This window comes from Tamandua tetradactyla, chromosome 1 (assembly GCF_023851605.1).
Source record: "Tamandua tetradactyla isolate mTamTet1 chromosome 1, mTamTet1.pri, whole genome shotgun sequence".
Classification (NCBI taxonomy): domain Eukaryota; kingdom Metazoa; phylum Chordata; class Mammalia; order Pilosa; family Myrmecophagidae; genus Tamandua; species Tamandua tetradactyla.
The window spans coordinates 64,861,643-64,889,221 of record NC_135327.1 but is presented as its reverse complement, the minus strand read 5'-3'; the positions used below and the strand labels follow the sequence as shown (position 1 = coordinate 64,889,221).

The 27,579-nt window shown below is 37.4% G+C and overlaps 1 long non-coding RNA gene across 1 annotated transcript in view; it reads left to right on the top strand.

Annotated features, from left to right (window-relative positions):
- The window catches only part of LOC143684736 (uncharacterized), a 62,981-nt gene extending 59,660 nt beyond the window's left edge, over positions 1 to 3,321 (top strand). The window contains exon 3 of the long non-coding RNA XR_013176135.1: positions 3,229 to 3,321. This is a non-coding gene — a long non-coding RNA (uncharacterized LOC143684736). The remainder of the gene's footprint in view (positions 1 to 3,228) is intronic.
- Positions 3,322 to 27,579: the final 24,258 nt, after the last annotated feature.

Sequence of the window (27,579 nt, the reverse complement as noted above, 5' to 3'; positions counted from 1 at the left end):
TGCAACAGGACTGAACAGAAAAACTCAGAAATGGACAGCACAATACTACCTATCTAATACAACTATGTTAAAACACTGAATGAAGCTGAATGTGAGAATGACAGAGGGAGGAGGACTGGAGGCATAAATGAAATCACAAAGAAAAATAGATTATAAAGATTGAGATGGTATAATCTAGGAATCCCTAGAATGTATAATGATAGTGACTAAATGTACAAATTTAAAAAGTGTTTTTGCATGAGGAAGAACAAAGGAATGTCATTACTCCAGGGTGCTGAAAATTGATGGTAATTAATATTTTAAAATTTCAACTTATGTGTGAGACTAATGAAAAAAATGTTTATTTGGTACAAAATTTATATTTTGACTAGTGCATATCCTAATATAACTTATATAGATAGTTGGTTGAACAACATAAGTACATGGAACCTTGAGTAGGACATGAGATTTTGTTGGTTTTTCCAGAGTGATGCCCCATTGAATCCCAGAGTGATTTGATCGGTGAGTGGAAAAGTATTTGCAAAGTCCCCTCCCGGGAATGGTGAGAACGGGGGAAAGTTCAACCCCCCCAGTTGAATTCTTGATATTCTCACAAGCAGTGTGGACAACCAAAGCTATAGGCAGAGCCCCCAGTCTTGGGGTTTGTTCATATGAAACTTAACCCCGCAAAGGATAGGTCAAGTCTTCTTAAAATTTAGGCCTAAGAGTCACCCCCAAGAGAGTCTCTTTTGTTGCTCAGATGTGGCCTCTTTCTCCAGCCAACACAACGAGCAGCCTCACCACCCTCCCCCTGTCTATGTGGGACATGACTCCCAGGGGTGTGGACCTTCCTGGCATCATGGGACAGAAATCCTAGAATGAGCTGAGACTCAGCATCAAGGGATTGAGAAAAACCCTAGAATGAGTTGAGACTCAGCATCAAGGGATTGAGAAAACCTTGACCAAAAGGGGGAAGAGTGAAATGAGACAAAGTGTCAATGGCTGAGAGATTCCAAACAGAGTTGAGAGGTTATCCTGGAGGTTATTCTTATGCATTAAGTGGATATCACCTTGTTATTCAAGATGTAATGGAGAGGCTGGAGGGAACTGCCTGAAAATGTAGAGCTGTGTTCCAGTAGCCATGTTTCTTGATGATTGTATAATGATACAGCTTTCACAATGTGACTGTGTGATTGTGAAAACCTTGTGTCTGATGTTCCTTTTATCTACCTTGTCAACAGATGAGTAGAACATATGAAATAAAATTAAATAATAAGGGGAACAAATGTTAAAATAAATTTACTTTGAAATGCTAGTGATCAGTGAAAGGTAGAGGTAAGGGGTATGGCATGTATAATTTTTTTTCTGCTTTCATTTGATCTCTTTTTCTGAATGGATGCAGATGTTCTAAGAAATTATCATGATGATGAATATGCAACTATGTGATGATATTGTGAATTGCTGATTATATATGTAGGACAGAATGATCAAAATAGGAATGTTTGCGTTTGTGTTTTTTTGTATTTAAAAAAATAAAAAATAAATCAAATGGTGGAAAATGGCAAAGGCAGAAAAACCACAAAAAATAAAAACAAAAACAAAAAAATATCCAGGGAGGATTTGTGGAAACTCCTATCCATCTGTCTGATGGGTATGATCCTTGCTTACTATAAAGAAAGCCAACAAGAGTGGTGTGATATATGTATAAACAGAACCATTGCCAGTCTAGACTATGAGGGGGAAGAAAAGGGACACATTGGAGGAGAAATAACTTCAGAGGCAGAACTTTGGAAGCTAGGTCTGAAGTCAAGAAACCATGGGCCAGGAGAGCAGATCCACCAAAGCACTTGGAAAGGGTGAGTTTGCACTGAAGGCAGAAGTTGGGCCTTCCATGTCTTTGCCGTGGAAGAGTTGTGCTGCCTCCAGCCGTGGAGAGGCTGGAGCACATTCCTTGGGGACTGGGAAGAGCCTGGCTGCCACCACCTGGAGGGGTTGAGTATGTGCCCTGGAAATGGCAGAGAGCCCAGGTGCAGCCCCAATGCTTGGAGAGGGTGGAATCAAGAAAAAGGTGGTCTTAATGTCCCCCAAGGTTGCCTTCAGAGAGAGGCGGGCTGCTGCATAGGCCTTTGCAAAGGGTGGGACTGCCAGTTTCTAAAGCTCCAAGATAAATGACTCTCAGACTTTGAAATTTAATGGAGTTTGCCCTTGAGATTTTTTAAACTGCTTGGGTCTGGTGACCTCTTGTTCCTTCCAATTTCTTCCTATGGAAATGGAAATATGTATACTACAACTGTACCTCCTTTGTATGTTGGCAGCAAATAACTTGTTCTGAGCTTTACAGTTCCAGAGCCAGAGGAGAATTTTGCCTTAGGACACACCATGCCTGTAGCAGACTTTCATGAGATTTCGCACTATTTCTGACTTTGTATTGTATTTGTATTGTTACTGAAATGGTTTAAGGCTTTCTGATATTGTTATGGAATGAATGTATTGCATTTGGAAAGAACATCTCTTTTGGGGGTCAAAAGGGTCAAATGTGTCTGTTTGAATCTGTTGTGTACCCCAGGAAAGCCATGTCTTCTAGTCCTCATTCAGTATAGCTAGGTGGAAGCTTTTTGATTGTTTCCATGGAGATGTGACCCACCCAATTATTGGTGGTAACTTTTTGATTAGATGGTTTCCATGTTGATGTGTCTCCATCTATTCAAGGTGGGGTTTGCTTACTGGAGTCCTTTAAGAGGGAACCATTTTGGAAAAAGCTTTAGAGCCATGAGAGTCACCAGAACCAACAGAGCCAACATAATTGTCAGAGCCCTGGAGAAGCTGTTGAAGATTCCTGGAGAGAAAACTGGCGGACATCGCTAAACTTGCAACTTAATAAATTCTCTTGTTTAAAAACTGTTTTGTTTCTGGTATATCATATTCCAGCAGCTTTCAAAGTAGAACAATTGTACATATACATTTGCACAATGTTTTGACTGTTTCAGAAGGATAAATTCCTACAAGTAGAAGTGTTGGGTCAAAAGTGGCAAATATTTAAAATTTTAATAGATATTGGCAAACTGTTCTATAAGAATTCCCCTTTGTTGGAGGGGAAACAAAGAATGGAGAATAGATATTCATTAACCACATAATTAAAATGAGCAATATTAACATGGTATTTTCTGGGTGCCAGGTACGGTTCTAAGTGTCTTACATATATTAACTCCACCTTACAAAGTAGATGCTGTTATTATTTCCATTGTTTAGATGAAGAAACTGTGGCACAGAGAAATAAATGGCAGAGGTGGATATAAACACATGCCTGCCAGTTCCTGACCTCCTGCTGTTAAGGTAATAAAGAAAATTTAAAATAACATACAGTGGCCAATCTGTTGATATAATTACCTCTGGGAAAGGGAGAAAAGTTGAGGGAAAAGGAGTTTTATTCCACATACCTCTATATGGTTTGTATTTTGTATAAAATGAATATGTGTTTGCATTACTTGTGTAATTAAAAAAAATTTTTTTTGGAAAGCCAAAAAGCATTGGTATCAGAAAACCTAGCTTTGAGTCCTGGCTCTGTAATTTGAAAAAAAAAAAGAAGCGGGGGGGGCAGAAATAAAAAAGATTCATAGAAAAAAGAATAGAGATCATTTATTTTAAAAATTTTAAATATTTATCTCTGCATTGTGGGGTTTGTGGGTGATTGTACTTCCTGTAAGTTCCCAAATTTTATACAATTATCAATTATACTGTAAATTTCAGAAAAACATGTTTTTAAGTAAATTTTAAAAATCATATTTCCCTAAATCCATTTAATTTTCCAAAGCTTAAATTTTTATTTCAGTGATGCTTTATCTTAGTTTCTGAATGGTCTTCAGGTGGCAGTGTGCCCTCAGGTTAAGTTCAAAATGGAAGTTTCCACAGTTTACATCTCCAAGTCTTCTTTGTAATATTCTCTCCTCTTCTTCCCATTCCTATGTCCATACAAACATTAGTTTGCGTTTGTTAAGTAATGTTCCAAATTTAGTTATTCAAGTCCGTTGATAACTTTCACACAGCATTTTAGAACAGCATGGTCTGTAGCGGAGAACTGTTGGTGCTATAGAGCTCCTAACCAAAACAAAAGTGTAGTTGAATGATGAGGAACCCTGAGGTTGAGGCAAATATGTCATTCCTGTTGCAAGCCCAGCAATGTTTTCCTTATTTCAAAAGTAATGTGAGACTACAAATATAAATAACTTATTACATGAACTACTTCAAAAGGATAACACTTGTACAAAGAGTTAATTATAGAAGGGTATATGGGAAAAGTTACTTATTGCATCCTTTTTTTTTTTGAAGCTTAGCATGATTTTATTTTCCTCCAAGGAAGATTTTACTGTTGTTTTTGTGTCAAAAACTTGCCTGAAAGCACTGTCAATCCAGGATCACCTTAATACAGTTTCAGGAGTGAGATGCTTTGAAGCTGAGCTGCAGCCCTTTAGAGGGTCTGTGTCTTTCCAGGCTTTAATCCTTTTGGTCCTAACACAAAATCCAGGTATAACAGCTTTTATTCCCTTCCCATCCCTATAATACTTATTGCATGCTATGGTCTATTAAATAGGAATATAGCACTAGTACCGCAACAATACTAAGGGTAAATAATTGGTATGTGGAGGGCTGTTCTGGTTTGCTAGTTGCCAGAATGCAATATACCAGAAACGAAATGGCTTTTAAAAAGGGGGAATTTAGTAAGTTGCAAGTTAACAGTTTTTAGGCCATGGAAATGTCCCAATTAAAGCAAGTATATAGAAAAGTCCAAATCAAAGCATACAGGGAAAAATATCTTATTCAAGAAGACAGATGAAGTTCTGGGTTTCTCTCTCAAGTGGAAGGGCACATGGCAAACATGGTCCGAGTTTCTCTCTCATCTGGAAAAGTACATGGCGAACACAGCATCATCTAGTAGCTTTCTCTCCTGGCTTCCTGTTCTTGAAGCTCCCCTCAAAGCATTTTCCTTCTTCATCTCCGAAGATGAAGGCTGGTGGACTCTGCTTATCATGGCTATGTTGTTCTACAGTGTTCTGTCATCCTTCTCTGCTCTCTCCAAATCTCTCGCTTTCTCCAAAATGTTTCCTGTTTTATAGGATTCCAGTAAAGTAATCAAGATCATGGGTGGAGACAAGTCTCCACCTAATCAGGTTTAATAGCCACACTGATTGAGTTACATCTCCATGGAGATAGGCTAATTAAAGTTTCCAACATACAGTACTGAATAGGGATTAGAAGAAATTACTGCCTTTATAAAGTGGAAATAGGATTAAAACATGATTTTTCTAGAGTACATAAATCATTTCAAACTGGCACAGAGGATATCAAGAGTTAAGAGAAGTTTTGGATTTTCTTTTTGATGTGGGTGTGTCTATCTGTTATTTTTCTCTTTGGAGCAATGAAAGTTGTCTAAAATTGAGAGTGATGACGATTGTACAACTAAGTGAGGATACTGTGAAACATTATTTATTTTACTAGATGAATATATCTCAACAAAATCTGCAGAATCAAAATAAGTAATAAACAATAAAAGAAATGAATAAAGACTAAGGTGTTAGAGAAAATGTGGAGAGAGAGGTATACCTATTCAATTTCGGTAGGGTAGCAGAATGGGATAATGTAGTGGATCCACAGAAGGCTGAATATAGAATTCACATATGATTAGGCAATTCTGTTTCTGGGAATATAATTTAAAAAACTGAAAGCAGTGACTCAAATAGACATTTTTACACTGATATTTATGGCAACATTATTCGTAATGCCCAATGGATGAAGGTAACAGAAGAGTACACTGACTGAGAAGCAGAAGGGAGAACTATAATGTATACATAATGATAGAATATTGTGTGGCTATGGAAAGGAACAGTGTCATGAGGCATGCAATGAGGTGAAGCGACCATGAGGACATTATGTTGAGCAAACTAAAGCAGGAACAAAAGGACAAATATTGCATGATCTTTTTTAGAAAATACTTATAAGAAAATTTGGGCCTAGATTGTAAGCTCTTACAGCAGTCACATTTATTCCTGAGCTTTAATGTAATTTCTAAACTCTATGAGCTATCCATGTATATGGTATTTTCCTGGACCTTTAGGTACCTGTGTGACTAAGACTCAGAGCTGGAGTTCTGCAGCTCTGAAAGTTAGCATTCTTACATATAGCAACTATTAAAGAAACTGAGAGATCAGTCTTCAATTAAATGTAAGAATGAGGCTGATTTGGTTGGAACTAAGATAAATCAGAATACAAGGTAAAGGATGATATTGTCTATGTTTTAAAACTTCACCTATTGTATGAGACCAAAGGAAGAGGTTTATTTTATCAAAAACCTAAATTTTCTGCAGCATGCAATCTGATTTAACCTGTCTGGCCAGTTCAATTAAACAACCTAAACACATGAAGCCTAGAATTGGGAATGAAGAATTGCAGTTCTGTATAGCTTAATGTACAACCCAGATACATTCCAGAGTATGTTGGGCAGATAATTAAGAAGTATTAACAAAGTCACTGTAGGGACTAGAGAAAAAAATATGAAACTATTAAACTTTCCCACCTAGGAAACCCCTGATACTCTCTCAAACAGTAGGAACTCCCAAGTTAATCGGCCACACTCTTGATCTTGAGGCTTGCTCTTATAAAACCCATATCTATAATGGAGAAACTAAGCCTATGTATAATAGTGCCTAAGAGTTACTTCATTTGTTCCTCAGATGTGGCCTCTCTCTCTAAGAACAACTCTGTAAGTAAAATCATTACCCACCCCCCCATACGGGACACGACATCCGGGGCTTTGAGTCTTACTGGCAACATGGGACATGACTCTCAAGGATGAGCCTGGTTCTGAATCTGTGGGATCGACAAAAGTATAACTAAACAAGGTATCAAAAGGAGTTGAAAGAATGTTCTGGAGGCTGCTCTTATGCAAGTTTCAGCTAGATATTGCTAATTGCTGTGGTATGCCAAGCCCCAATCAATAGAATTCCTGTGAACCCCAAAAAATAACCAGGACTCTATATGAAACGCTATAGTAAAGTTTCACTTACTAAGTTTATTTTTCAGAAACCTATAACTTTCAGATGGTTTCTAGGCCAGGTAAGTCCTAAAACTCAGAATTACCAGTTTCTTGAAGAGCATCTACCTGTTGCATCTCCTATCCCATAAGGTCGATACCCCTTTCCAACATGAAAAAGTTAGAATGGCTATTGCCCACATGATCCCTAAAGAGTGGAATAAGGCTCAAAGGAGAAGGAGTTGTATCAGAGAAGATAGGATTTAACAAATGAATATGACGGCTGAATCATTATATTATATTGATATTTCTGTTTAGCCTCCAGTGTCAGAGTAGCTAGAAGGAAACACCTGAAATTGTGGCTACTTTGAAATTTGTTCTAAAACTACTTGTTAAAATTTACTTTGAGATTTATTGCTTTTCTTGTATGTATGTTATGTTCACAATAAAAAAATTTTTAATGAAAAAAGTAATGTATGAGCATTTAAGAAGGCACACCCACAAAAAACAATGTTTCTTTTCCTTTGCAGAGATAGGAATGTTTACAACACATTTTAAAGATAAAAAATGAAACCACACTGTACGTAGTTGTGTAACTAACTTTTTTCTTCACCTTTATATTTATTGTGCCAACAGATAATTACTGGGCACCTACTGTGTACTGCACTCTGAGGATAGAGTAGCAGAACAAGACACAAGGATCCTGCCCCCAAATGTGGTATAAAAAGTCATTAAAGATCATTTCAATTAGGTGCAATCAGGAAAATCCCACAGAGTGAATGCTAGGAGTGGGGACAGCCTGTAATAGGGCCAGGACATGGAAATAGGAGAGGGAGCACCAACCCTGAACAGGCGCACCCTTGACAGGTGGTCAGACAGCAAGAAAATTATTCCTTGGCAGCCTTTTCTGTTGGTGAGTAGCATCAACCAGCCTTTACTTAACCAACTTGTGTTTCTTCCTCTCTTGATTTGCCATTATAAAACTTCTTTTAATACCTAGAGATAAGACTTTATTTACACCCCTGATTCCTTCCTTAGAGTAAATTCCTAGAGCCAGGCTTTCTGAGCCAAAGCATATATACCATGTATGGCTGTTGCTAGACACTGCCAAACTGCTCTCCAGAAATTCTGCACTCATTGATGGCACTCATCAGTCCTGGAAATCATGCTTCTTCTTCAGCTCTGACATACCGATAGGTGAAAAATGCCATGCTGTTTTTTTTTTTTTTTCGCATGGGCAGGCACCAGGAATCGAACCCAAGTCTCCAGCATAGCAGGTGAGAATTCTGCCACTGAGCCACTGTTGCATCACCCAGCCATGGTGTTTTAATTTGCATTTATTTGGTTATTTGCAATTTTATATCTTTATTGGCCATTTGTAGTTTTTATTTTATGAATGGTCTGTATATGTCATTTGTTGATTTTTCTTATTCTTTTTTTTATAGCTTTGTAGGAGCTTTTTAAAAAAATATTGGGATATATTTTAAGAACTCTTGACAAGAGTAATATGGATTTTATTATAAAAAATTTAGAGGATACAAAAAAGCAAAAGTTAAAAAAGAAATGTATCTCTGACAATCCACAATTCCATCACCCAAATAAAGCACTGTTAACCTTTTGGGTTATCTATGTGATGTGTTTATTTGTGTGTGTAAATACACACGTATATTTAAAAAGTAAATAGTGTGTAGTTAATTGGTATGCAAACAAAAATAAGCATTATCTTTTTGTTTTCTTTTAATGAATTTCTTTTATTTAATGGAAATACCTTGATTTGTTTTCCCCTGATAATACTGCTTATTGTAAAAAATCCAAATAATATAGAGAAGTGAAAGCAATCCCCATTATTCTTCCCCACTCCCTCCCCCCTGATCACTATTATTAATGATCTGGGGTATCTGCTTCCAGAGTTATAAATGTACATATAAACACACACAAAAACATTTAGATAAATACTTAAACTAGAGATATTATTCTGTAACTGACTTTTTTTCTGTAACTGATATCACTTAATATATTGATACAGACTTTTATTTCTTCTACTGTGTTTTGTCTTTTAAATTTAATTTTATCCTTTTTTTAACCCATATAAGAGATGAGTGAACTTGAGTTTCAGTTTGCAATTTAGTTTTATTCACACACCATACTATCCATCCAAAGTGTATAATCAATGGCTGTTGGTATAATCACATAGTTATGCATTCACCACCACAATCATTGCTCCAGAAAAAAAGTTTCCATATCCTTTATATCCCCCTATTATTGAAATTTGGCTTTGATATAATACCTGTTTTAATCTGCTGAAGCTGCCAGAATGCAATACACCAGGAATGAACTGGCTTTTAGTAAAAGGGGATTTATTTGGTTAAAACTAACAGTTCTTCAGAGGAAAGGCAGCTAACTTTCACCTGAGGTTCTCTCTTGCAAGGGAAGGCACAGGACCATGTCTGCTGGCCTTCTCTCCAGGCTTCTGGGTTCCAACAGCTTTCCCCAAGGTAAGTCCTTTCTACATCTCCAAATGTCTGGGCTGAGCTGCAAATGCTAGGATGAGGTATGCTGAGATGCTTGGGCAATGCTGCATTGAGCTCTCTTTTAAGCCTCTAGTGAATTAAATTAAACATCACTCATTGTGGAAGGCACTCCCCTTAGTCAACTGCGGATGTGATCAGCCATAGATGAGTTTCACATGCTAATGATTCAAGTCCACAGCAACAGAACTAGGCACCATCACCTTACCAAGTTGACACCTGTACTTAACTGCCACAGTACCTTTGTTACAGTTGATGAAAGAATATTACAATGTTACTGTTAACTATTGTTCTTTGTTTTCGCATTAATTGTATTTTTCCCCATATACCACCCTGTTATTAATACCTTGGTAGTTAATAGTGAAGAATTTCTGTTCTAGTTCATGTAAGAACTTTTTTATATTAGTACAATTAACAGCAGTCAACATCCACAACAAGGTTCACTATGTTATACAGTCCCATGTTTTATTCTCTGGCTTTTCTTCTAGTGACCACATGATTCTAAACTTCCCCTTTCAACCATACTCACACTCAGCACTGTTAATTATACTTTATCCACTTCTAAACATTTACACTCAATCATATTAATAAATTCTGCACACCTCAAGCATCTGCCCATTTTCTACCCTCTATCTCCTGATAATCTATACTCTAGATTTTAACTTCCAAAGTTTGCTCAGTATAATTAGTTCATATCAGTGAGATCATACACTATTTGTCCTTTTGTGACTGGCTTATTTCATTCAACATAAAATCTTCCAGGTTCATCCATATTGTTGCATGCTTCAGGATCTCTTTTCTTCTTATAACTACAAAATAAGCCATTGTGTGTATATACCATAGTCTATTTATTCATTATTTTCTTGATGACATTTGGGTTGCTTCCACCTCTTGTCAATTATGAATAATACTGTTATGAACATTGGTGTGCAGATGTCTGAGTTCCTGCTTTGAGTTCTTCTGGGTATATACCTAGTAGTGGGATTGCCAGGTCATATGGCAGTTCTATACTTACCTTCCCAAACTATCATACTCAGTTTGCAATTTTTAAATCATCAGTGAAATCCAAATTATTTTTCATATGTTTTTGGACCTTTGTGTAGCATATTTTGTGACTTGCCAACTTTTGACCATTTTCTTCTGATGTGCTTAGTGGTTCTCATTTTCCTCATCCTTGGTATCCCAGTGTCTGAGCCATAGAGTCTGATCCAGTTCAGGTGGGTGTCAAAAGGACATATTCTGGGAATGACAGGACAGACACAGGGAGAAGGGTTGGCAGGCATCTGCAAGTATGGCCATGTCAAGGCCATATTTTCTGTAGACATGTTTGTAAACTGACCTAACCAACAGGGGCCTAGATTGTAAGATTTTACAGCTATACATTTAGTCCAGAGTGGTAATTATTATTTCTGGATTTTGAGAGACTGTTATATATATATAATAAAACCTGATATTTAGAGAGAAGAGCAAAGCCAATCAGGTTGGGGTTAAAGTAATTTAGAACACAGGGGTAAGGAAGTTATTGTCTGTATTTTAGAACCACACATACTCTTTAAGACCAAAGGAAGAAAGGTTTATTTAGTGTGTAACTGGAATTTTCTGCAGCACATAATCTAACTCAATTTATCTGTATAGCTCATTTGAATAATGGAAACACAGGGAGCCCAGAATAAGAAAGAGATCCTTTAATCCTGTATAGCTTTATGTAATGCCTGGATACATCTTAGAGTACATTAAACAGATAACCAAAAAGTATCGGCAAAATCCCTTGAAGGATGGGCAAAAAAAAAATGGAACTATCAAACTTTACCATCAGGGAATCCCCTGATGCTGTGTCAAATTTTGGGACCCCCCCCCCAAAAAAGAAATGAACAAAAAAACAAAAAACAAAACTGACCTAACTGGTATTGAGTGGGCAGGGGATAGTTTCATTTCAAGCCTTTATTTCTTTTTGCCATGTCTCCTGCCCAAGTGAGCCCCTCCCCACCATCCTTGGCCTTAATGCCCTCCTGCTTGGCTCCTCCAAATGGGGTGCCAACCTAATGCCACGCCCAGTCCTGCCGTCCACAAAATGGCTCAAGATTCAGACATTTTCTGATTGCTTCTCCCAAATTCAAACTTAACTTATCTTGTTGGGAAAACTGGTTAATCACTTAGGGGGAAATCAAGTCAAACTCCTTTCTTACACTTCATATTTTATAGTAAGTTCAATTTCACATGTATTAAATTTTTAAAATGTTTTTTTTAAGTGTATGCATATGTATGTGTGTGTTTCAAATAAAGTGAGGGTCTGTGTAAAAAGGCAGCCTTCCACCAAACTGCAAGGGATACAACAGAAAAAAGTATGACTTGGACAAGTCCAGCTTCGCAAGTAAGAGCATTTATTAGGGGCTTACATGGGGTCATAGTCTTTGGTAGTAGAAAGAGATACAGCAATTCCTTGCTATGATTGTCTGCACTGACAAGAGGACACAAACATGTTTTATAAGATTTGAACAGAGGGAGGTGGGGTGAGGTACTGGTACAGTGTGGTTGGTTGTGTGTGTGCAGTCAAATTAAGGATTACATATTGGCCTATCAAGCTTCTACCACACTTTATGTTTTCCTCATGGGCATGACTTCTGATGATGGTACCATTTATCTTGCTTGGCACAACTTCTTTGACAACACTGCTGTTTTCCTCAAGCTGAGATTTACTGTTTTACCAACAGGGGAACAACAGTTCTCTAGGGCCTGTGGGAAAAGGAATAGTTGGAAGATACTGCAAAAGTTCATGTATGTTATAATACATAATCTCCAGACTCTCATGTTTGCATAGCCTTTGACTTACCCATTAATTTCACTTTCAATGTCACATCAGTTAGGGTAAAAATGGAACTGCTCAGAGATACATGTATCAAGATGTCACTCACTAGCAATGTTCAGGATGGCTCCAAACTGGAAAGTTTATATTTGTCAAAACAGAGGATCAGATAGTTGAGTGATGGGCTGGAATGATGTGGCTTCATATTTATGGTTACAGAACCAAGTTTATCTTCACTTAACTAAATATTTTTTAAAGCAAGCTATAAATAGCAATACAATAGCTATAAATAGTAGATATGTGTATATAACAAAATTTTCTGAGGATGCGTATCTCTGGCCCACAATAGTTCAGTGATATCTATTTCTTCAATAGTAACAATTGCAGCAACTGTTAATTCTAAAGAAAATAAAAGATCAAAATTTTACATTGGCAGCTTTGTTGGTGGCATTGTATTAACACTGGGAGTTTTTTTTTTTTTTTTTTGCTATTAATATAGTGGCTATATTTACTTTTAGCAAATACGTATTAAGACAAGCAAGTCCTCTCTCATTTTTTTTTTTGTGGCATTGGTCACATAGGGCCAGTAACTGGAAGACAGCATCACTGAAAGGCAGGATACTATCTGGGCATGTAATTAAGAAGCTTGTCACAGCACTCAGGATTTTGATTTTCTTTGTTGCTCACACAAAGGACTCTAGTTTTTTCAGAGCTGAATTTATCTTAATTATTAATGCTATATAGCAGAAATTATACAATTGAGTAAATCCAGGTCCTAAGCATAATTTTAGTTGTCTCTTCAAAAAGCATCAACATTTGATATGTTTCAAGTACGGTAGTTGGTTTAGAAACCTAACACACACACATATACCCCTTCAAATAAAATCAGAAAATTGGAGCACTAAGGCATATATTTTTATTAATAACTTCTTTTGAGCTTTCAATGGTAGTTGATATAAAATTCCGTTTGACTTTTCTCTGTATAATTTCAGTAAATTGCAATGTTAAATGTGATAGTATTTTACAGACTGTGTTGCTGGTATTAAATAATCCTTGCATTATAGGAAAGAACTCCTAAATGTAGATTATTTGCTACTGTAAGAATATTGCCACCACTGGAAATTGCTTTATATCATATTCACTTAATTTTTTAAAATGTTATTTTTATTGATGTATCTTCACATAACCATGCAATTCATCCAAATGGTTAACATTATCATCACTTAATTGTGTATTCATCATCGTGATCATTTTTTGAACATTTAAATTACTCCAGAAAAAGAAATAAAAACAAAAAAGAAAACCCTAAACATTCCATACCCCTTATTCCTCCCTTTCATTGATCACTAGTATTGCATTCTACCCAGTTTTAAGACTTACAATAGAGGTAAGTTAACCAGGACAGTGCAGTATTGACATATATATATATATAGAGAGAGAGAGAGAGAGAAAGAGACTCTGTGTCCTTCCTGGCTAGAGAAATAGGGATCCGGGACGGTAAATTATATTCCCACTCCAGTGTTGGACGTATCTGTCTGTGGTAGTATGATAGGAAGTTGTTTTAATTTTATTAAATGGAGCTCTTCTTGGCTGTTTTCGGTTTGAGCAAGAATCTTCCTGGATGGAAATCTATCTAGCTCTTTTTAAGTGAGGATATACTCCCTGAACTTTGCAGGTCTTTTGTGAGTCCCCTTGAATTTTCCCAACTTCTCCTCTAGAGATTATGCAGAGCAGATCCTTGGGTCTTCAGTGAGGCTTGCAAAAGACATGCCTTTGACTCCAAGATGAGGATGGTGTGTGGAACTTTCTAGTAAGACTTTTTGCTGCCTAGCTCCTTTGTCTACTTGATCTTCCCCCTCCCATGGGCAAGTCTCAATCTCCTGGGTACCCTCCTTTCTCCTTCCTTGCTGACTAGATGCTCTGCCACCATGGTAGTCATTTGGCCTAGTATCTCCAAAAATGGAAAAAATTCACAAAGTATAATCTGGAACTTCAGTGATTCTTTGGGAAGCTTTAGATCTTCCCAAACTAACTCATTTAAGAACTCTCCCTTTCCATTGCCCCTTCTCCCCACTCATCCCCTTCCTCCTTTTTAATACCTTCAGGCTTCCCTCCACCTCCCTTGAATCCTTTGATCTGTCCCCTTTCAATATATTTACTTTCTCTACCCCTTTATCCACCTTTGCCAGTTTTTCCTTCCCACCCCTGTCCCTCAATTCCTTATGGTCACTAGAGCTTTATGCCACCCACCCTCACTGGGTGCTCTTGAAAGGCTCAGGGCCACCCAAAAGCAACCAACCGAGGCTGAAAAAAAACTTCTTGAAAACAGACTAGATATTTTATTCACTTAGATGGACTTTGGAGACACCCAGACAGCAGCTTGGTGTCTCCTCAGTTCTCACCCAAAATTTGGCCCTCAGCCTCCATAAAATTACATACCAGAGCAAATCAAAATCTTAAAAGTCTCCTCCATGAATATTAATGGGGAAGTTTTAGCCCTCATATTGAGCAGGTAACCTCAACTTGTCCCATCTGCCTGGCAAAAATAAACAGCGGGGCAAAGATGAGAATCAGGTCTTTTATACAAACCAGTGAGTTTTGCATTTCTATGTTTAGGTCTGACTCATGGCTGAAAATTTTAGAACTGAAGTTATAAACTCTCTCTTTGAGTTTTGCTGAACATTGAGAAAGTCTTGTGACCAAAAGGGGAAAGAGGAGAAATAGACAAAATAAAGTCTCAGTGGCTAAGAGATTTCAAACAAAGTCAACAGGTTATCCTGGAGGTTTTTCTTACATGTTATATAAATATCCCTTTTTAGTTTATGGTGTATTGGAGTGGCTAGAGGGAAGTACCTGAAACTGTTGAGCTGTGTTCCAATAGCCTAGATTCTTGAAGATGACTGTATAACGATATAACTTTTACAGTGTGACTATGAAAACCTTGTGCCCATTGCTCCTTTTATCCAGGGTATGGAAGAATGGATTAAAAAATGGATAAAAATTAAATAAATAATGGGGGGACAAAGGGTAAAATAAATTGGGTAGATGGAAATACTAGTGGTCAATGACAGGAAGGGGTAAGGGGTATGGTATGTATGAGCTTTATTAAAAAATATTCTTATCAATAAATCTTAACATACAACATTCCACCCATGGTTTACAAACAATGGTGCAAAATATCACCACATAGTTGTGCACTCATCACCATGACCATCTTTCAGAACATTTGCATCACTCCAGAAAAAGAAATAAAAAAAAAAAGAAAAAATTTATAATCGCTTTCCTCCAGCCACTCCAATATACCATAATCCAAAAAGGGATACCTGTATAATGCATAAAAATAATATCCAGGATAGCTTCCCAACTCTGCCTGAAATCTCAATTTTATTTTGTCTCATTTCTCTCTTACCCCTCCTGGTCAAGAAGTGGGGGAAGGTAGTGAGCTCACCTGCTGCGTTGGCCCAGAGAGAGAGGCCACATCTCAGCAACAAAAGAGGTTCTCTGGGGGTGACTCATGTCCAATTTAAGTAGGCCTAGCCTACACTTTGTAGGAATAAGTCCCACAGGGTTGAACCCAAGATCTAGGGCTTGGTCTATTGACTTAGTCTCCAACGCTTGTGAAGATATCAGAAATTCTCCAAATGGGGAAGTTGAATATTTCCTCCTTTCTCCCCAGTGCTCCAAGGGCACTTTGCAAATACTTCTTTATTCACTGCTCAAATTACTCTGGGATATATCGCACTAACCTGGACAAACCAACAAAATCTCAACCATATTTCAAGATTCCATGTTCTTACAGTATTCAACTAAACTGACCATAAGGGTTAAGTTAGGAAATGCACTATCCAAAATATAAATTTTGCACCAGATAAACATCTCTCCCTTTGGTCTCAAACAGAAGTTGAAGTTTCAAAATATGGATATCATCCTTTATCCTGTATTCTGATTTACCTTAGTCTTATTCCGATCAGCTTCATTCATGTCTCTACTTGAAGTGAAATCCCTTTTTCAACTTTTTAAACAATTCCTGTATGGGATACTGCTGACTTTTATAGCTACAGAGCTATAATTCTGAGTCTCAGGTGCCACATAAATACCAAAGTTTCTAGAACTGGCCAGGCTATAAAAAAACAGCTTAGTGTCTGAATTTAGAAATAATAGTTACAACTCATGAATATATGTGACTGCTGTAAGAGTTTACAATCTAAGACCCTTCAAATAGGCCCCAAACTGATAACCCATGCTCTTAACTTCAGTTCACCAAATTTTGAACTTCAGTTCACTCATATGGACTATGATATAGTCCATATGACTATATGACTATATATATAGTCCATGCCTCACTCATATGGACTATATCATAGTCCATATGAGTGAGGCATGATAATATTTATCTTTCTGTTTCTGACATTTCACTCAACATACAGTCCCCAAGCTTCATTAACCTAGTTGCACATCTCACAACTTCATTCCTTCTTGTGGCCAGTCAGTAGTCCATTGTATGTATACACCATAGTTCCCCCTTCCATTCCTCAGTCACTATACCCTTAGGCCACTTCTATCCATTGTGGGTTAGGAACACTGCCACCATAAACACCAGTGTGCAAATGTCCATTTGTGTCCACATATTCAGTTCCTCCAGGTATATACTAAGCAACAGGGTTGCAGGATCATATGGCAAGCCCACCCCTAGCCCCCTGTGGAACCATCACACTGACCACCGAGGGGCTTCACCTCTCATTTCCCTACCAACAGTGAATAAGAACATCTACTTCTTTGCATTTTCTCTAGCACTTATTTCTCTATGTTCATTTTTAAACAGTTTTATTCACACATCATATAACCCAAGCTAAGTATATAGACATGCCTTTGCCACCATAATTTGCTAAAGACATTTCCTTTTCTTCTACAGAGAATTCATACCCCTTCCTCATGCCCCCCACCTGGTGACATTTAGTTTTGGCATAATGCCTTTGTTACATTCAGTGGAAGCATATTACAATGTTACTGTTGACTACAGACCCTAGCCTGCATTGATTGTACTTTTTCCCATATACCATCTATTTTCAACATCCTACATTACTGACATTCATTTGTTCTCCCTCATGCAAAAACATTTTTTAATTTGTGTATTTAATCAGCATGATTATCCACTCTAGGCATTCCTAAATTATACTGTCTCAGTCCTTATTCTCTACCTTTCCTTCTGGGTCATATGTACTTCCATCCCTTCCCCCTCTATCATACATTCAGCTTCATTCAGTACTGTTCTAGTTTGCTAGCTGCCAGAATGCAATATACCAGAAATGTAATGGTGTTTAAAAAAAAGAATTTAATAAGTTGCAAGTTTACAGTTCTAAGGCTGAGAAAACAAGCCCACAGAAATGTCCAATCTAAGGCATCTAGGGAAAGATACCTTGGTTCAAGAAAGCCGATGACATTCAGGGTTTCTCTTTTAAGTGAAAAGGCACATGGCGAACATGGTCAAGGTTTCTCTCTCATCTGGAAAAGTACATGGCAAACATGGCATCATCTACTAGCTTTCTCTCCTGGCTTCCTGTTTCATGAAGCTCCCCAGGAGGTGATTACCTTTTTCATCTCCAAAGGTCGCTGGCTGGTGGACTCTGCTTCTCGTGGCTGTGTTGTCCTTCTGTGCTCTCTCTGGATCTCCTCCTTCCTCCAAAATGTTTCCTCTTTTATAGAATTCCAGCAAAATAATCAAGACCCACCTGGAATGGGTGGAGACATGTCTCCACCTAATCCATTTTAACAAACGCTCTTGATTGAATCACATCTCCAGGGAGATGATCGAATTAAGGTTTCAAACATAAGGTACTGAATAGGGATTAGAAGAAACAGCTGACTTTACAAAATGGGATTAGGATTAAAACATGGCTTTTCTAGGGTACATACATCTTTTCAAACTGGCACAAGTACTTATATTATTGTGCTACAGTCAGGTAGTATCTTCTATCCATTTCTGAATTTTTACAATCAGTCATGTTATACAATCTGTATTCCTTCAGCACCAATTGCCTAATCTCTACCCTATTTCTCTCTCCTGATAACCTGTATTCTTCGATTCTCAAAGTTCACTCATTAATTTTAGTTCACATCAGTGAGACCATACAGTATCTGTCCTTTTGTTTCTGGCTAATTTCCCTCAGCATAATGGCCTGAAGTTTCATCCATGTTGTTACATGCTTCACAACTTTATTCTGTTTTACAGCTTGTAATATTCCATCATATGTATATACCACAGCTTGTTTAGCCGTTTATTCATTGATGGACATTTGGGCTGTTTCCATCTCTTAGCAATCATAAATAATGCTGCTATAAACTTCAGTGTGAAAATAGCCATTTGTGTCCTTGCTTCAGTTCCTCTGAGTAGATACCTTGTAATGGGGTTGTTGGATCATATGGCAATTCTAAACTTAGATTCCTTAGGAACCACCAAATTGCCTTCCAGAGTGGTTGTACTATTTTACATTCCCGCCAATAGTGGATAAGTGTGCCTCTTTCTCCACATCTTCTCCAGCATTTTTCATTTTCTGTTTTTTTGATAATGTCCATTCTAGTTGATGTCAGATAATATCTCATTGTGGTTTTGAGTTGTATTTCCCTAATAGCCAGGGAAGTTGAACATCTTTTCATATGCCTTTTATTCATTTATATTTCCTCTTCTGAGAAGTGTCTGTTCATGTCTTTTGCCCATTTTTAAAATTGGGTTGTTTGTCCTTTGGGGTTGAGTTGAAGAATCTCTTAATGTATTCTGGATACTAAACCCTTATCTGATATGTGGTTTCCAAATATTATCTCCCATTGCATAGGCTGCCTTTTTACTTTCTTGAGAAAGTTGTTTGATGCACAAACGTATTTAACTTTGAGGAGTTATTATTTATCTATTTCTTTTTTCAATGCTCAAACTTTGGGTGTAAGGTCTAAGAAACTGCCTCAGTTATAATTGTATACATAATATAAAATTATAATTTCATAAGATATTTCTCTACATTCTCCTCTAAAAGTTTTAAGGTTTTAGCTCTTATATTTAGGTCTTTGATCGTTTTTGAGTTAATTTTTATATTAGGTGTGAGATATGGATCCCCTTTCATTCTTTTGCACATGGATATCCAGCTCTCCAGGCATCATTTATTGAAGAGGCTGTTCTGTCCCAGGTGGGTTAGCTTGGTTGCCTTATCAAAAATCAATTTTCCGTAGACAAGAGGGTCTATATCTGAACACTCTATTCTATTCTATTAGTCAGTATATCTATCTTCATGTCAGTGCTTTAAAGTCAGGTAGTGTGTGACTTCCCACTTCATTTTCCTTTCTCAAGATATTTTTAGCTATTTAATGCACCCTTCCTTTCCAAATAAATTTTTAGATATTGGTTTTTCTATTTCTGTAATATAAGTTGTTGAGATTTTAATCAGTATTGCATTGAATCTATAAATCAATTTGAGGAGAATTTACATCTTAATTATATTTAGTTTTCCAATCTATGAACATGGTATGCCCTTCCATTTATTTAGGGCCTCCATAATTTCTTTTAGCAATTTTTTATGGTTTTCTGTGTTTAGGTCTTTTGTATCCTTAGTTAAATTTTTTCCTAAATATTTGATTCTTTGGTTGCTATTGTAAGTGGAATTTTTTTTCCTCCTTAGATTGCTCATTACTAGTGTATAGGAACAGTACTGATTTTTTAAGCTGTTGATCTCCTACTTTGCCACTTCTCTGTAATATTTATTAGCTCTAGGAACTTTGCTATAGTTTTTTTTTTTTTTTTGGAATTTTCAACATGTCATCTGCAAACAGTGAGAGTTTTACTTCTTGCTTTTCAGTTGTGATGCCTTTTCTTTTGTTGAATTGCTCTGGCTAGAACTTCAGCACAATGAATAACAATGGTGACAGTGGACATCTTTGTCTTGTTCCTGATCTTAGAGGGAAAATTCAGTATGTCCCCATTGAGGATGATGTTAGCTGTGGGTTTTCATATATTCCCTTTATCATGTTAAGGAAGTTCCCTTCTATTCTTATCCTTTGCAGTGTTTTCATTAAGAAAGTCTGTTGAACTTTGTTAAATGCCTTTTCTGCATCAATAGAAATGACCATGTGTTTTCTCTGCTTTGATCTGTTGATGTGGGGTATTACATTAATTGGTTTTCTTATGTTGAGCCATCCTTGCATTCCAGGAATAAATCCCCCTTATTCATGGTGTATGTTTCTTTTAATGTGCTGCTGGATTCAATTTGCAAGGACTTTGTTGAAGATTTTTGCATCTATTTTCGTTAGAGAGATTGGTCTGTAGTTTTCTTATTTTGTAATATCTTTGTCTGGCTTTGCTAGTAGGGTGATGTTGGCTTCATAGAATGAGTTAGGTAGGTTTCCCTCCTCTTCAATGTGTTTGAAGTGTTTGTACTAATTCTTTCTTGAATGCTTGGTAGAATTCACATGTGAAGTCACCTGGTCCTGGACTTTTCTTTTTTAGGAGCTTCATGAAGACTGGTTCAATTTCTTTACTTGTGATTGGTTTGTTGAGGTCATCTGTTTCTTCTTGAATCAATGTTGGTTGTTCATGCCTCTCTAGTAAGTTGTCCATTTCACCTACATTGTCTAGTTTATTAGCATATAGCTGCTCATAGTATCCTCTTATTACCTTCTTTATATCTGCAGGATCAGTGGTTATGTCTCCTCTTCCATTTCTGATTTTTTTACTTGCATATTCTCTCTCTCTCTTTTATTGTCAATCTAGCTAATGGCCTGTTGATTTTATTGATTTTGTCAAAAAAACAACTTCTGGTTTTGCTAATTGTCTCATTTTTTTCTTGTTCTCAATTTGATTTATTTATGCTCTAATCTTCACTATTTCTGTTCTAATTTGCTAGCTGCTGGAATGCAATACACCAGAAATGGAATGACTTTTAAAAGGGGGGATTTAATAAATTGTTAGTTTACAGTTCTAAGGCTGAGAAAATGTCCCAGTTAAAGCAAGTCTATAGAATGTCCTATCAAAGACAACCAGGGAAAGATATCTTGGTTCAAGAAGGCTGATGAAGTTCAGGATCTCTCCCTCTCAAGTGAGAAGGCACATGGCGAACACAGTCAGGATTTCTCTCTCATCTGAAAAGGTACATGGTGAACATGGCATCATCTGCTAGCTTCTTCTCCTGGCTTCCTGTTTCATGAAGCTCCCTGGGAGGCATTTTCCTTCTTCATTTCCAAAGATGAAGATCTCCACCGCTGACTGGTGGACTCTGCTTCTCGTGGCTATTTTGTTCTGCTTTGCTCTCTCTGAATCTCCCATTCTCCAAAATGTTTCCTCTTTTATAGGACTCCAGTAAACCAGTCAAGACCCACCCAAATGGGTGGAGACAGGTCTTCTCTAATCCAGTTTAACAACCACTCTTGATGTGGTTACGTCTCCAGGGAGATGATGCAATTACATACAGTATTGAATAGGGATTATTCTGCCTTTATGAGATGGGATTTTGATTAAAACATGGCTTTTCAAGGGTACATACATCCTTTCAAACCAGCACAATTTCTTTCTGTTTGTTTGCTTTGGGGTTAATTTGCTGTTCTTTCTCTAGTTTTTTCAAGTGAACAGTTAATTCCTCAATATTTCTTCTTACTTCTTTTTTGATAAAGGCATTAAAGGCAATAAATTTCCCTCTTAATACTGCCTTTGTTGCATTTCATAAATTTTGATATGTTGTGCTTTCATTTTCATTTCCCTCAAGATATTTACTGATTTCTCTTGTAATTTCTTCCTTGACCCACTGATTGTTTAAAAGCGTGTTGTTTAGCTTCCATATATTTGTGGATTTTCTTGGCCTCTGCCTATTACTGATTTCCAACTTCATTCCATTTTGTCTGAGAAAGTGTTTTGTATGATTTCAATCCTTGTAAATTTATTGAGATTTGCTTTTTGACTCAGCATATGGTCTCTCCTTGAGAATGATCCATAAACACTTGAGAAAAATGTGTATTCTGCTGTTGTGGGGTATAATGTTCAGTAGATGTCTATTAAGTGTAGTTTACTTATTGTATTATTCAAATTCTCTATTTCTTTACTGATTCTCTGTCTAGATGTTTTATCCATTGATGAGAGTAGGAAATTGAAGTCTCCAACTATTATGGTATAGGTGTCTATTTCTCCCTTCAGTGTTGTCAGTGTTTGTTTCATGTACTTTGGAGTACTCTGGCTTGGTGCATAGATATTTATGGTTGTTATATCTTCTTGTTTAATTGTTCCTTTTATTTATACATAGTGTCTGTATTAGTTAGAGTTCTCTAGAGAAATAGAATCAACTGGAAATATCCATAAATAAAAAATTTATAAAAGTGTCTTACATAGCCATGGGAACATACATTCCGAAATCTGTAGGGCAGGTTATGAAGCTGATGATTTCGAGGGAGGGTCTGGACAAATTCCACAGGAGAGGCTTGCCAGCTGAAGCAGGAAGTGAGCTTTCTCTTCTAAATCCTCCTTAAAAGGCTTCCAGTGATTAGATTAAGCATCATTCATTGCAGAAGACACTCCCCTTGGCTGATTGCAAATGGAATCAGCTGTGGATGCAGCCAACATGATCATGATCTAATTCTATGAAATGTCCTCATAGCAACAGACAGGTGAGCACTTGCCCAACCAGACAAACAGGTACCACCACTTGGCCAAGTTGATACATGAACCTGACCATGACAAGTGTCCTTCTTTGTCTCTTTTAATCGCTTTATATTTGTAGTCTAACTTTTCAGATATTAGTACAGCTACTCCTGCTCTTTTCTGATTGTGGTTTGTATGAAATATCTTTTCCACATGTTTCACCTTCAACCTACTTTTGTTCTTGGGTTTAAAATGAGTCTCCTGTAGAGAGCATATAGACATGTCCTATTTTTTTAATCCATGCTGCCATTTGATTTGGGAGTTTAATCCATTAACATTTAGTAATATTACTGTAAAGGCAGTACTTTGTTCTACCATTTTATCTTTTGGATTTCATATGTTACATCTATTTTTTTTCTCTTTTTACTAATAGTCTTCATTTCTACACTCTTCTCCAGACTCTCTCTCTGGCCTTTTTCTATCTGCCTGTAGTGCTACCTTTAATATTTCTTGCACAGGCAGTCTCTTGTTCACAAATTCTCTCAGTGAATGTTTGTCTGAAAATATTTTAATCTCCCTGTCATTTTTGAAGGACAATTTTTCTGGACATAGAATTCTTGGTTGACAGTTTTGTCTTTTAGAGTCTTAAATATAGCATATCACTGCCTTCTCACCTCCATGGTTTCTGCTGAGAAATCCACACATAGTTTTATTGGGCTTCCCTTGTATGTGATGCATTGCTTTTCTCTTGCTGCTTTCAAAATTCTCTCTTTCTCTTTGATATCTGAAAATCTGATTAGTAAGTGTCTTGGAGTATGTCTATTTGGATCTATTCTTTTTGGGGTATGCTGCGCTTCTTGGATGTGTAATGTTATGTCTTTCATAAGAGATGGTAAATTTTCAATGATAATTTCCTGTTAGTCTTTCTCCTCCTTTTCCTTTCTCTTCTCCTTCTGAGACACCCACAACACGTATATTCATTCACTTCATGTTGTTATTCAATTCCCTGAGACTCTGCTCTATTTTTCTTTTCTTTTCCCTATATATTTTTTGTTTGTCAGATTTCAGATGTTCAGTCCTCTAGTTCACCAATTCTTTCTTCTGCTTCTTCAAATCTATTGGTGTATGTTTCCATTGTTTTTTTTCCATCTCTTCTATTGTGCCTTTCATTCCCGTAAGTTCTGTGATTTGTTTTTGAAAATTTTTGAGTTCTTCTTTTTGTTCACCCAATATCTTCCTTATATCCTCCCTCAGCTTGTTGCTTTCATTTTTGATGAGTCTTTCCACATCTTTTAAAACATCCTGAACTAGTTGTTTCAACTCTTGTATCTCATTTGAATTATTGGTTTTTTCCTTTTACTGAGCGATATCTTTGATTTTCCTAGTATGAGTCCTTATTTTTTACTGGTGTCTAGGCAACTGATTTTCTTAATTAGTTTATTCTGGCGGTTGTTTTTCACTCTTTTTCATAGGATTTTCCTGCTGGATGGCTTTGTTCTTTATCTGTTCTTTGACATTCAGTTCAATTTATTCCAGACCTCTAGCATAGGTTTTGTTTAACTGATCAGAATTTTTCCGTTTTGTTTTCCTGTTTCTCTCCATGCATATATGGAGCCTTTTTTTTTTTTTTTTTTTGAGGAGGGTTTCCTGAGGTATTATAGACCCCAATCAGATTTTCCCAGACTGGACTGGTTCATGTCTTAGGAGGAAAGAGTTTCCAGCATTACTTTTTCCTAAGGATGAGACCCAGCAGGTTGTCAGACTTTCCTAAGAAGCCTCTAGACCCTGTGCTTTTCCTTTCCTGCCTAGCACGTGGCTCTTGTCTGCCTGTGTCTCCCCACCAGTGTAAAGTGATGCTATGCCTTTAATTTCAGCACACTCTCTCTGCTTGGGTGTGGTCGAGACAGAGGTGAGGTTGTAGGCTGGCATCAATTGATTTAGTTTTCGGGTCCTTGGGGTCTGCATTCCTTGAAGGAGTAATTCCTCTTGAGCTGGGCCCCACCTTTCTCTTGTGTAAGATACAACCTTTAGGGAATTTACTCCTTTCACCTGTCTAGTTACTATGTCTCTCAGAAAAGCTTAATTCCCCCCTTCCCTGGAGTACTGCTGGAGCCTGAGAAGTCTTCCAGATCTATCGAATGAGCTGTTAAGAAATAGAAAAAAAAAAAAAAGACTCTTCAGTGCAAGACCTCTGGTCCTTGGGTTTGTCAATGAAGAGCTTATGTTGGTATGTGGCTCTGTTTATCCCCAGGTCTATGTGCCCCTTTCCTTGGGGTCTAGCCCCTTTGCAGTATTTTGTGCTGCTGTCTGACTCAAAAAGCCTCTGTTCTTTTTTTCTCCCCCCATCAGTCCCACCTCCTCTCTCCTAGTACCTTTATGTATTATTTCAGGTTTATCTGTGCTGCGGGACTATTTTCAGTAGTCTGAATTTGTTAATAATTCCACAAGTGGAGCTTTGTTAAGCTAATCCTTGCTGCTAGTAAAGTCTGTTTCCTTTCCTCTTGGGGAACCAGGCCTCTGTGCCTGTGTGGGGGGGGGTTGCCAGCCTCCATGGCTTGGGGAACTTTCACCTCTGTGTGGGGTCTCAGCTGGTCCAGCTTTTCCAGATTTGTGTATGCTGTGTGTTCGGTCACTGATGTAGCCCCAGCAGTTGTTTTATACTGTTCATGCTATTTGCTACCTGCTCTGGAGGATGAACTAAACTCTACACTTCACTAACCTGCCATCCTACCCCTCCTCTATATGAGTTTTTTCTTTTTATTTATTTTTCTTGAGTGATGCAAATGTTCTATAAGAGATAATTGGTGATAAACACACAACTGTGCGATGATATTGTGAGCTATTGATTATACACCATGTAGGGAATGTTTGCGTGTCAAGGTTTATCAATAAAACTATATTTAAAAATAACTGGCTAACCCATGAAAATTCCCTGTTTTTCCAAGGCTCTGAACAATTCTAACCTGGTTAAATCAGACATTCCGAAATACTGTAAGGCACTTATTAATTAATTATACTCATAGTTATTATCAATAAGTTAAGACTGCTTTTTCTCTAGTCCCTCCCTCCAAACCACTCCATAACTTTGACATTAGAAACTTAGTTCTCTGGAAGTGAAAACAACAGAAAAACTAGTCTTGAGTTCCATTGGAAAATTCCTTATATCATTCTCTTTACCACTAACACTGCTGACAAATTCCATGGGACCCAATGTTGGATTCATGTTCCTCAACTGAAAAGATACAACAGCCAGTCTGAACAGAAGTCCACCCCAAATGAAAAGCTCAAACTGAGGCTCTCTTGAGAGCTCAGAGAAGCCAGAAAACAACCAGGAAGACATTTTCCCAGAAATTTTGGACCAAGCAGATGACATCATGGATGGTGGTCAACTTCCATCCAAGACATTGGAACCTTAGGAGGTTTTGGTCTACCTTTCATCCTCATCATTTTTGTTGTCTTTCTTTGCTGAATCCTTCTTCTCTATCACATCTAGCATCAACTTCGCTATCTACTTGACTTCCATCATTGCAATGGCAGTATTCCATAATGAGCCATACCTTGTATAGTCTCATATCCCTCTCACCTAAACTGTTTCCTCTTTGGTAATTTCCCCTATACTCTTTCCTCTTTGCATATTCCTTCACTTAACTCATAGGATGATCTCACAACCCCACTTCTGATCATTGGTTATGTACTCCCTTTCCTTTGAAAGCTCACATCTGTCTGAGATTTAAAGGAATCCTTTGTGTTATCAATTTAGGGCCCTTTAGCATTTCTCTCTAGACTTCAAAGGGAACCCCCTTCAACCTCAGTATTTTCCAAAATGGAATCCTTTCAAAAAACCTCCTGAATGCATATCTATTGGGCAATTTTTCCGTGATAGGTTCTAATGAGGTATATTATTTGTGGCAAGTGCATCTACTAGACTGGATCCTGTTATCAATTCTTTAACCAAATTGCCTTCTTTTCTGACCTCAACTATTCCATTACTTCTAATTTGAGTTTTCCAGGCAGTAGGTAACACAAAAAGTCTGCAAAAACCTGTTACAACTATAAGCTTAGGCCCAGACTCCCAGCCCTGAAAGGAGGCTGCAGCATTCCTTTTCCAAAAGAGATAGACTTAAAAAGACTTTACTGCTCTAAAAGGTCATATATGGGCAACCTTCATGCTGGAGCTGCAGCTATGTGGGCCACCCAGAAAGTTTGCCAGAATTTCTTCCTTTCCCTTGCTTTGCTTTGGGAAATAACCAGAACTGTTGACAATCTTACTGTAATCAACAACATCATTACCAGGGAACTCCAGGAACTCCAGCAAGTGGACCTATACAATCATCTGGCATTAGACATAGTTCTGCATTCCCAAGGAGGCACTGTCCAATGGTTGAAAGTAACTGCTGTGCATGTGTTCCCTGAAATCACTCTGATATCTATGCCATCACCAAAAATATTCAGACCACAAGCTGAAATACTTATCATCTTGCCTCTGCTGTCTCATGCCACCATCTAAAGATGCTTTGGGTCCAATACCTTAGAATTTTCTCCATTGGCACACTCAAAACTTCAAATCTTGGTTTTTCTCCCTTTAATACCTATTCCTTTTATGATATTCCAATGTATATCTCTTGGTAAATGCCTGTTC